Here is a 12934-nt window from a genome sequence, read left to right as displayed (position 1 = left end):
CAAATCCACAATCAAAGCCGAATATGCTTTTACACACTACTCACGTCAAATCTAAATTAGATAATTTACCAACCAAGTTATCTGATATCCGGCGATTTTTATTACTATATATATCCATATAAACAAACATATGAAAAACTGGAAAAGTCAACATCCACAAATTAACTCAACCGGTCCAAAGTCAATCTAAAAAGTCAACACCTCATGGTCAAGGTCAAACTCAACATGCCATGGTCAAAGTCAAACTGCGTATCGCGCAAAAGTCAAAGTGAAAGTCAACCGTCCATGGTCAAAGGTCAAAGTCAATCGTCCATGGTCAAAGTCAACAGGTCCTGTCAAAGTCAAACTGTCATGGTCAAAGTCAAAGGTGAAAGTCAACCGTCCATGGTCAAAGGTCAAAGTCAATCGTCCATGGTCAAAGTCAACAGGTCCTGGTCAAAGTCAAACTGTCATGGTCAAAGTCAAAGGTAAAAGTCAACCGTCCATGGTCAAAGTCAACAGGTCATGGTCAAAGTCAAACTATCCTGGTCAAAGTCAAAGCGTCTGGTCAAAAGTCAAACTGGTTTTTCGTTGTTCGACAGGTCAGGTCATAAATAAAGACAAAGTCATGGTTCACGAAAACCACACGGTCCTGGTTCCGGACCTAAACCCCAAGCCCCAAACCTTATTACCCTAAGTCTAAAAGTCTACTTATTTATTTTACCCGACCCAATTAGATCTATTTTAAGTCCAATGGATCGTCCATGCAATATTAAAAACCGCCCAAAACACAAAGTGGTTCATCCAAAAATTTCAAAACAAAAAGAAAAGGGCCCAACCAATTAAATTAGATTTCGCCCACATAAACTAAAACTGAAATTTCGCCAACCACCATCGAAATTTCTCAAGCCATTAATAGAATTTGGGCCCAAACCAAACATCTAAGGCTTTTGACCGAGCAAACAAAACAAGGTCGGCCCAAGGAACTTAACCCACACCCAAACAACCTAAACACCTAAGTGCCCAAGGCCCAAGCCCCGCATCCACCGGTTCTTCTTCTTCCCTAGTTCTCCTCCTCCGACCACCACCAATCTCCGGCCACCACCATCTCCCATTCCATTAAATCGGTTAGACTCCCAAACAAAAACCCTCTAACATTAATAAAAGCGACAACCCCCAAATTGTTCCATCCAACCTCACCAAACTAGATCGAGAATATTTCGACACGCCATTAATGGCTTCCACCTAGCTCTAATCGACAAACCCAACCATCCCCACTACCACCAAACATCATACACCAACCCACAATACCACAAAACAGTTCAAATATAGAAAATAAATACACAAAAATCAAAGTCCTCGGTTTCGGTAATTAATGGGCTCGTTAGATCATTGACTTGTTCAAGGCTCCCAAAAAGACAAATCCACCGTATCTCAACCCCAAACAATCAATCAAACCCCTCATTTTCAAACCAAAACAAACAACTAAGAGTTCACACAATCCCTCATGCTAAAGGCGACGCCATTAACGCCTATTCAAAGCTTGCGTTATTCAAAGCTTCAACAACACGGTTCAACAACAAGTTAAAAGTATAACGAGAATACTAAATATTCAAATAGAGAGAGGCGAAAGCTTCTTGTCTTTGTGGACTTCAAGACGCTTTAAAATTATCGGCGTCATATTTCAATGATCAGTTCAAGTACAAACTCTAAACATATCGAAATAACTAAAATTATATAAACACCGGGTCGGAAACACTCAACAAGAAAAAAATACGTAAATACTAAACCGATTTAAAATCATAGTTTTAGTAGTAGTGAGAGATAAAATCTACTCACCGGTATGAATAGCTCCTACTTAATTTCTCCGAACCGAGCCGCCACTACTCCACCCTCGTAAATCCAAATTTTCATCTCTCTCATCTTCCATTTTCATTATTTTATTCTCCAGAACCCTATTTTCTAGAAAAAATGTGTTTTTATATACTTGGGTCCAAAACCCAAGCCTAACACTGATTCGGCCCAAAAATCAGGGCCACGATCCCGGAGTCCAATCCGGCGAATTTTGAAAATAAATAAATAATTAATTAATTAATTAATAAAAATATTTTTAAAATACGTCAAGCATCACATATATTATCTCAAAAGAATCTCGTCCCGAGATTCGGAAGTAAAGCTATACGAACAAAACGTTGGTTATTAACTTAGAACCTATACAAGAATGCACGTTGATTAAACTTAAACAAGATAACATTGGAATTAATTATTTTTAAATAATACCCGAATATATATCCTCATGCCATTACAAAACCTATTACAGTTTAACTGTCTATATTAAAACAAATTATTACTATCATTTAAATACAAGATAAATATATTATATCTTTTTAGCATGTAGTTTCTTAACACGTAGCAAACTCTACGAAAAAATTAAGATTCTACTTAATTAATCAATAATATGGAGAAGGTTCATCCCGGTATAAAACATTAGGGAGTCTTTCATATCATGCATAAAAGAAAATTAGTGTCCTAATACACTTAAAACAAAAATCACTCGTGTCATTGATACTACAATAAACTTTATATTACTTTAGTCATGCTCTCAGAAATATTAAATTTAAAACAACCATTGAATCCTATTTCATGCTTGCAACTGGATCAAATATAGCACGTATCAAAAATAATTTTTCATGTTCCTCTATCAAAATCATATAGACCTTAATTAAGAGTAAATACTTTTCGAATATGCCAAAATCATGTGAAACTAATTTAACGATATTAATCAATCATGTCATAATTTATAGGCACGACACACTTATAAGACAAAATAAAAAAATCCGTTTGTTGTGGAAATACGATCATCATTATATTAAGACATCCTCTACATAAATCAAAAATAACAATTATCACCATTATTTTAATTAATCATTAGTAATTGTGACCTTAAGAAAACAACCTACACATGCATGTTTTCTTGGTACAACAATATTAATCATCACATACAAATAGTTCATCTATATACAATATATAAACGTGTATACTGCGGTATACACATCTCAAAAAAAATACACGTGTATAATAAGTATACACATCTCAAAAATACACGCGTATATCAAGTATACACATCTCAAAAAGAATACACGATATATCAAGTATATACATCTCAAAAAAGAATACACGATATATTTTATTATTATATTCAATCTATTTCTAACTAATCACCTCTAAAAGAATTAATCTCTTTATACTTTAAAAATACTATTCATCCATTAACGTTAATGAAAGGTGGCGAGATAGTTCCTCCAACACCGAGGCAATTAGTTCCTTACTTAGTACGTCACAAAGCCATCAGATAATACAACTCATTCAATATAGATTAAATATCTTATTATTTCTTGAATAATAACATGACACTCAAATACAACGTTCACAGACATGTGGTCGTACTTAATCCATACTCCACGTGAAAATGAACACAAACAATAAAACCACACTATAGCAACACACATCATTTTGATCAAATCCGTTAATAATTAATATATTACAAATATAACCACTCCTCATATGATAAGGAAAAATAAAAGCATCTCATATGCACTCCACCAGAGTAACTAATATAAATATACACATTACACGTACAAACAAATCAAGAAAAATATTGACTCTCTTTATTTCTATATCTCTTTCATTTTCTTTGTAAAAACAAAACAACTAGCGGAAATAGTTTTGAAAATATTACTTCTTAAACACTACCCATAAACCACGATCCGAGAATCACCTAGACTCACCCTAGTCTAAGCTAACCAAATGCTCGATACCAAATCATACACCTAATTTCGATGAGTCTGAAAAAACATTATTTGTCCCCCGACTCTTCGATCTCCGGGTGTGTGGACTCTCCACTCCCAAAAGCCCATAAACAGTTTAAAATATGCGGATAATTAAAACCAATAAAAATTTTAACTTAAACAAAGTCCTCTTCATTATAAAACAATTTACAAATGAAAATGCAAATAATATTATCTCAACTCTGAAAATCTATATCACCTCAAGGGGAAAACAAAACACAACTCGAGATGAAATGCTTGCTTGCAAACCCCAAGCAAAGAACTAATCTTCTTCATCACTAAACCTCGTCAAAACTTATCAACTATGTTCATTGAATGAACACACCCGAACAAGCAAACATGCAATTGGTCAAGATTATAAAAATCTTTGGTGTGCCCTAAAATACAACATATAATATACATATATATACACAATCCATAATGGCAGCTTAGTTCCTCCACCGAGGCTTTTAACTTTCAACGACTAATACAACATCCTTAAGTTCAATAACTAAGGCGGTAGTTCCTCCATCGAAACCTTAACTTCCCACTTAACCACACAACAACCTATACTCATACTAAATAAGGCATGTAGTTCCTCCATCGAGGCTTTTAGGTTCTAACTAAACTATAACCAACCAAACATATTATATACATTCATCTATTTAAAGATACATCATTAACCAACATATTACCATAATTAGATTATTTCGGGCTTTCTTTGTGTGTCCCTAAAATCACGTCAGATCTATATGTCTTACCTAGTTTCCACAGCTACCCTAACATGTACATCCACATGCCTCCCTTTACAAATGAGCCACTTTCAGGTGGCGAACCACCCCGAACCGGATGCCGACACGGGTAAATCCTCACACGGAAGCCAAATCTATGTAAAGATCCACTATTCGCATAAAATATTGCGATCATCGTTCTATTTTGCGAACGGAATAATCGGAATACTATTCGCTATGATACTTTTCGCAATCAAGGGCTGGCGCTATTCATTCAAATTTTAATCAAACGCCGGAGGGCCAATCACATGAGTTGTGGTAGTCGGGTTCTAGGATTTTCGTTATGTAATTTATTCAGTGTCATACATTAATGACTCATAAACATTTCTACTATATCACGTCGCGGTCAATTACCTTATCAAGCACTAAGCCATAATATCTAGAAACATCTCAATTATATCTCATAGTCACGTTAGTCTTTCTTTCACGTGCCAATATATTATTAACAACGCCACACTCCCGGTAGGCAAATATTCACCAAATGCTATACTAGCATCTCACATATAAAATAATGGAGTGTATATACATTTCTCCAAGATATTGCATTAATATAAATATCCCAAAGATATTATCTCATGTCACAATGCTTCAACGTATCACATACATTTTATTATAACGTATTAGGAATATAATATCTCCTAATATCTCAATATCGTCACGTGTCAAAATACACAACATCAAGGTCAAATCTTTCTTATAATGACCACCAAATTATACAAGCTTCCACAAAGATTTTATTACTATATGTGTCCATATAATATACACATAAAACGAAGACAATTAAACAATCCATACCCACAATCAAAGCCCAATATGCTTTACACACTACTCACGCCAAATCTAAATTAGATAATTTACTAAACCAAGTTATCTGATATCCGACGATTTTTTTATTACTATATATATCCATATAAACAAACATATGAAAACCTGGAAAAGTCAACATCCACAAATTCAATTACAATGATCCAAAGTCAATCTACAAAGGTCAACACCTCATGGTCAAGGTCAAACTCAACATGCCATGGTCAAAGTCAAACTGTCATCGCCAAAGTCAAAAGTGAAAGTCAACCGTCCATGGTCAAAGGTCAAAGTCAATCGTCCATGGTCAAAGTCAACAGGTCCTGGTCAAAGTCAAACTGTCATGGTCAAAGTCAAAGGTGAAAGTCAACCGTCCATGGTCAAAGGTCAAAGTCAATCGTCCATGGTCAAAGTCAACAGGTCCTGGTCAAAGTCAAACTGTCATGGTCAAAGTCAAAGGTAAAAGTCAACCGTCCATGGTCAAAGTCAACAGGTCATGGTCAAAGTCAAACTATCCTGGTCAAAGTCAAACCGTCTCCCCCAAAGTCAAACCGGTTCTTTTAGGTGTTCGACAGTTCAGGTGGTCATAGCCATGGTTCATGGCTAAGATTTAGTGCATGGTTCACTCATTGCGCTCATGACTCACGGTCCCGGTTCGACCTAACCGCCGCCAAAACCTTATTACCCTAAGTCTAAAAGTCTACTTATTTATTTTATTTTACACCCAATTAGATCTATTTTAAGTCCAATGGATTTGGTCCATAAATATTAGAAAAACCGCCCAAAAAGCAGGTTAAGTGGTTCACCCAAAAATTTCAAACAAAAAGAAAAGGGGCCCAACCACTTAAATTAGATTTCGCCCACATAAACTAAAACTCAAATTTCGCCAACCACCATCGAAATTTGCCCAAGCCACTAATAGAATTTGGGCCCCAAACCAAACATCTAAGGCTTTTTGACCGGGCAAAACAAAACAAGGTCGGCCCAAGGAACTTAACCCACACCCGGGCCCAACCTAAACACCTAAGGCCCAAGGCCCAAGCCCAGTTCGGTCCACAGTTCTTCTTCTTCCCTAGTTCTCCTCCTCCAGCCACCAATCTCCGGCCACCACCATCTCCCATTCCATTAAATCGGTTAGACTCCCAAACAAAAACCCTCTAACATTAATAAAAGCGACAACCCCAAATTGTTCCATCCAACCCTCACCAAACTAGATCTGAGAATATTTCGACCGCCATTAATGGCTTCCACCTAGCTCTAATCGACAGCCCCAACCATCCCCACTACCACCAAACATCATACACCAACCCACAATACCACAAAACAGTTCAAATATAGAAAATAAATACACAAAAATCAAAGTCCCCGGTTTCCGCGAAGTAATGGGCGTTAAAATTGATCTTCAAAGCTCCCAACAATGACCGTACTCCAACCCCAAACAATCAATCAAACCCCGTCATTTTCAAACCAAAACAAACAACTAAGAGTTCACACAATCCTCATGCTAGGCGACGCCATTAGCTTATATTCAAAAAGCTTACTATTCAAAGCTTCAACAACGGGTTCAACAACAGTTAAAAGTATAACGTATCACTAAATATTCAAATAGAGAGAGGCTGGATTTCTTGTTTGTGGACTCATTGACGCCCACCATCGGCGTCCGTAGAGGTTCAATGAGTTCAAGTACAAACTCTAAACATATCGAAATAACTAAAAATTATATAAACACCGGTGGAAAAACACTCAACAAGAAAAAATACGTAAATACTAAACCGAATTTAAAATCATAGTTTTAGTAGTAGTGAGAGATAAAATCTACTCACTGGTATGAATAGCTCCTACGAATTTCTCCGAGTCCGAGCCGTCCGCAGAAATCCAGACTTTCATCTCTCCATTTTCATTATTTTATTCTCCAGAACCCTATTTTCTAGAAAAAAATGTTTATATATATACTGGGTCCAAAACCCAAGCCCAACACAGACTCGGGCCCAAAATCAGGCCCACGTATCCCGAGTCCAATCCGACGAATTTTGAAAATAAATAAATAATTAATTAATTAATTAAAAAAAAATACGTATTTAAAATACGTGCGTTACAACTTTTGTATTGCCTAAAACTGTGTTGGATAAGGTGGCAAAGCTATGCAACATGTTCATATGGGCTGGACCTTCTATGGTGAGGACGATGCATCATACAAGTCATGAAACATTGAGAGTGGCTAAAAACCAAGGAGGTCTTGGGCTTCTCGATCCTAGAACTTGGAATAAAGTAGTGTACTGTGGGCTTGTTGTCAAGATTGCTCAGAAGTATGATTGCTTGTGGGTGAAATGGACATGGGAACATCAAATAAAGGGTGGACATTTATGGACTATGAAGGAACCCAAGGACTGTTCTTGGGTGTGGAGAGGCATCCTCAGACATAGGGAGGCTACTTGGAATAGTGTGAGATATAGTATTGCAAATGGGTTGAAAACGAGCTTCTGGCATGATCCGTGGTGTTTTGGTCCTCTTATCTTCAATGTACAAGCGAGAGAACTGCTAGCAACTTCTATTCATGACGATGCTTGTGTTGGATCAATTATTGAAAATGGGAGTTGGTCAAACGTTATTTGTCAATTACCAAGCTGTGAGCTAAAAATGTTGATCATGGAAACGGAGTTGAATAGCTAGTTGACAGAGGACCGAGTCATCTGGACACTAACTAGTACTGGACTTTTCTCCCTCACATTTGCTTATCTTTCTCTTAAGAAAATTCGAGGAAAAGTAAAATGGTTCAAGTTAGTTTGGGGTAAGTTATCGGTGCCCAAACACTCTTTTACTGTTTGGCAACTCTTCTCTGGATCTTATTTGCCCACCTAAAATAGACTTATGTTCAAGAAAGTTATAAACCAATCCACTTGTTGTCTTTGTACTGGTCATGAGGAAAGTTCTTCACATATATTTTTTGATTGTGTGTACTCAACACAAGTTTGGGCAAGGCTCAAGCTAGCTATGGGTTTATCTGGGCAGGTGAAACAATCACATGATGAGTGGTATTTCTTAATGAGATTATGCAGAATGAACTCGATGCAAAATGAGATTATTAGAGCCATTACTTGTGCAACAGTCCATGCAATATGGAATGAGAGCAACTGGCGAATAAAGAGAGGGAGGAAAAAGACTACCAAGTGTTTTGAGTATGCAGATCCTAAATGATATGAAATTGTACTTTGGAAAGACATTGCAGTCAGTAAAGGAGAGCCATGAGTTGCGAGTGTTGCTACAAAAGCTAGGGGTTGAAGGAAACTTCAAGCAGAATGAGGAACAATGGGTTTGCTGGTCAAAGGCAAAGGATCAGGTACTTGCATGTGCTGAATGAAGATGGTTTGTTACAGCTTTGCAATGCAGGGTATGGTGGGATAATTAGAAATCAAAACGGTACGGTCCTACTGGAGTTTACTGGATCATCAAACTTTCCCTCAGTGCTTCTCCAGGAACTGCTTGGCATCTTGAAAGGTCTTTAAGGAGCAGCCCAGATGAATATAACGAGGCTACATGTACAATCTGATTCTATGCGGGTTGTGCGAATACTGAACTTAAAGGAGGAACCACCTTGGATTGACAGGAACATCATAGCACATATAAGGCGACTCATCATAGATTTTGAATTGGTAGACTTTGAACATGTTTACAGAGAAGGGAACCAAGCTGCAGATTATTTATCAAAAATTTGTAATACTAAAGATGAAAGAGTTTTGTTTTTCATTCCCCCTTTAGACCAAATTAAGGCTACATGTTTTGGTCAAAGAGGATGAAAAGGGTAAGCTGTACTTGAGATCATGATGAAATAAAGGTTGGGGTATCCTTAATGCCTAGCTTTTTCTTAAAAAAAAAGAAAAAAAAAAAGAAATTAGGCCGATTTCGATTCAAAACAACTCTAGAGGACAGTGTTTTGTGATAATCACTCTCAAACCCATTTTCCTCTTCGAAACAATTCACGAACCCAGTTATTTTATTTTAATAACCCTTAAGGACAAATTAAGTTGGCCCAGTCCATTATAAATTTATTAAATACCGCTTTTACCCTTTCATGTGTTAATATATAAATGAAAGATGTTTTCAAAATTAGAAATAAACAATGTGCTCTGGTTTCAATTGATTACTTCTTCTTCCTCAATTGAAAATCGAGTGATTTTCTCAACTGAAGGTTTCAATCCATAGCTTCTTCTTCTTGTCGTCTAAAAAGGTTTAGTCAAACTTTGTATTTATAACCTATATGTTTATAGTAATTTGAAATCTTCATTTGATTTTGTTTTGAAATCAACTATTATTTATAGCAATGATATTATGTGTTGTACTGATGTCTAAAAAAGTTAGTTTTTATATCGTGCTTTGTTTGTTCATATTTTAGATCAGATATGTGATTTTGAGATATAATTTGTTTATAGCAATGATATAGTTTTTATATCATGTTTGTTTTGAAAACTCTGTTTTATGTACTTTTCCTAATTGAACTTTAGGTTTTGATTTTGCTTTTTGCTATGAACAATTAATGTTCATACGTATTTGTTGTATGAACAACCAATGTTCATAGTTGTTGTAAATACATTTGATGATGTATTTTTTATTCTGATTTTACAGTTTATATAAAGCATAGTGTGATTAGAGTTTTTTGCTACAATGGTGGTAGTCTTTCCATTCGTATTGGGTTGAATTCTTCTATTGATGGTGTTGCACAAGAGTTACATGGGAAATGGCCTGATTTGGGATTAAAATGCTATAATATGTGTTTCAACCGTGATGAGAAAGATAACTTGATTGAATCTGATGGGGAGTTGCATTCTTTGGCTTGTTATTATTTTACAAAGAAGATTGCAATTGTTGAGATCAGGGTGGTTGTTTGTGTCACTTCGTTGATTACCTCTAGTGGTTATATTTATGCAAGTTCTTCAAGTTCATCAAGTTCTTCAGTTGGTGGTGGTGGTGGTGTGGTTAACTTTACAAGTCTGATTTTTGGGCAAGAAACTTTGATGGTGGTGTTGGGCAGCGATTTGCTTTAGGTGCACCTGAGTTTCACTGTAAATTGATAGAGTATTCGATTGTCAGTGGTTACAAATATGAATTAATCAAGAATGACGAGTTTAGAGTGACCGCGGTTTGTGAGAATAAGAATGAGGGAAACTGTGAATGGTGTATACACTCTTGCGATACATATGAAAGTTTTGAAATTAAGAAGATTAATCTCACACACACTTGTGGTTTTGCATTTAAATACTACAACCATCCTCCTCTCACTTCTTATCTTGTAATAACTCATATATTGGATTTTGCTAGAGACAAACCATCTTTGTCATTGGGAGATATTACTTTTTTTTATAGTCGTGAGTATGGGCTTAAGATTTCTAAACATATGAGTTATGTAGGTAAGAAGTTGGCATTGATAGAGTTGTATGGTGATGTTGCTTTATCCTATAATGAACTTTTGTGGTATACGAAGGAGTTGAAGCGAAGAGATCCTGGGAATTGTGTTGATCTTCAGGTGAATGAAGAGAGCGGGAAGTTTGAGAGGGTATTTGTTGCTTTTGAATCGAGTATTAATGGTTTTAAATACTATCGAGCAATAGTGTATTTAGATGGAACCTTCTTGAGATCAGAGTATAAACAATGCTTGTTGGTTACTACTGCCAAAAATGAAGATCAAGGTGTTCCTTTAATTTTTACTTTCATGTTTTATTGTTCATATCTGCTTAGAGGTATGAACAATGAGTGTTCATACTCCAATAGGTATGAACAATCATTGTTCATGGCTGTTGTGGATATGAACACTCATTGTTCATATCTGTTTTGGGTATGAACACTCATTGTTTATATCTGTTTAAAGGTATGAACAATGAGTGTTCATACCTATTTAAAGGTATGAACAATGAGTAATCATACTACAACAAATATGAACAATCAGTGTTCATATCTGTTTTAGGTATGAATATGTATTGTTCATAACTTTTCAGTTATCTCATATTTGATTATTTTATGTGGTTTTGTAGGATTATTCTCTCTTGCTGTTGGTGTTGTTGATATTGAAAATGAATCCAATTGGTTTTGGTTTATCAATATATTTAAAAAGACTTTTGGGTATGAGAAAAGGTATACCTTTTTGAGTGATAGACATTATGGTTTGATTGTGAACATTCCTCTTGTATTTCCTGGTTCATATCACAGTTTTTGCTTGTGGCACATGGAGAACAACCTTAGAACAACTTTGTCAAAGACATGTGGTGTTTCGAAAGTGTTGGTGGGCTTATTCAAGAAATGTGCTTATGCTTCCACGGATGAGGAGTTTCAGGAGCACATGGCTGAATTGTTGAATATAGGTGGAGATGCAGTATCGAATTTTCTATCTAGGGCACCTTATGATAATTAGGCTAATGCATACTTCTATGGCGCCTGGTATGGTGAGATGTGCTCTTCTTTGGTGGAGTGTTTATGTCACACCTTGAATTTCGACAAAATCAGAAAAACAATATTTGTTCCCGACTCTTCGATTTTTGAGGTGTGATGTACTCTCAAATTCCAAAAACCCATTATCCGTTTGATTATTCCAATAATTTGAAACCAATAAAAAAAAAAAAAAAAAACAAAAGTCCTCTACATTACAAAAATTCTCAAATATGATTAAATTACAAACTTCCCCTTATACATCATTTCAATTATAATTACAACTGAAAATACAAAAACATTGTCTCAACTGAAAATCTATTGCACCTCAAGGGAAAACAAAACATATTCTGTAATGAGACGCTAACGCAAACCACAAGCAGCAATCAACCTTCTTCAACACTAATCCTGTTAAGACTTATCGACTATGTTCATTTTATGAACACACCTGATAAACGAACAAGCAAATCGGGTCAGCATTATAAACAATGCTGGTATGGGTTGCCCTAAAATACAAATCATACTTATACATATATATGCACAATCAATAAGGCAGTTAGTTCCTCCACCGAGGGCCTTAACATCCAACGAATAATATAACATTCTTAAGTACAATAATTAAAGTAGGTAGTTCATCCACTGAGGCGCCTTAGCTTCCAATTCAATAATAATAAGGCATTTAGTTCCTCCACCGAGGCGCCTTAGCTTCCAACCGTACTAGATCAACTACATCTAATAATAAAATAACAAAACTAAAACTTACTCTATACATACACTGGTGTAGGCCTGATCACAAAGTGGGTCACACCTGCATAAATAATCAATTCAACCCACCCTTATGCAAAACTATTGTGAATGAAACATAAATTACAATAAAATAAACATATCATATACATAATTCCAATCATCTCACTAAACCAACAAGAACAATCTCAAAGACCAATTTCACAACCACAATCAATTATTTATTATAGATTTAACGTACACTTTGATATATCATCACAATTATTATTTAGAGTTTCTTCAAGTGTCTCTAGAATCACGTTGTCTCTATGTTTTACCTAGTTTCCCTCGCTACCACAATCGCTTCCCAACGCCGAACATGTACATCTACATGCCTCC

This window comes from Coptis chinensis, chromosome 6, assembly GCF_015680905.1.
Source record: "Coptis chinensis isolate HL-2020 chromosome 6, ASM1568090v1, whole genome shotgun sequence".
In the NCBI taxonomy this organism is placed as follows: domain Eukaryota; kingdom Viridiplantae; phylum Streptophyta; class Magnoliopsida; order Ranunculales; family Ranunculaceae; genus Coptis; species Coptis chinensis.
This window is presented reverse-complemented; position numbering follows the sequence as displayed.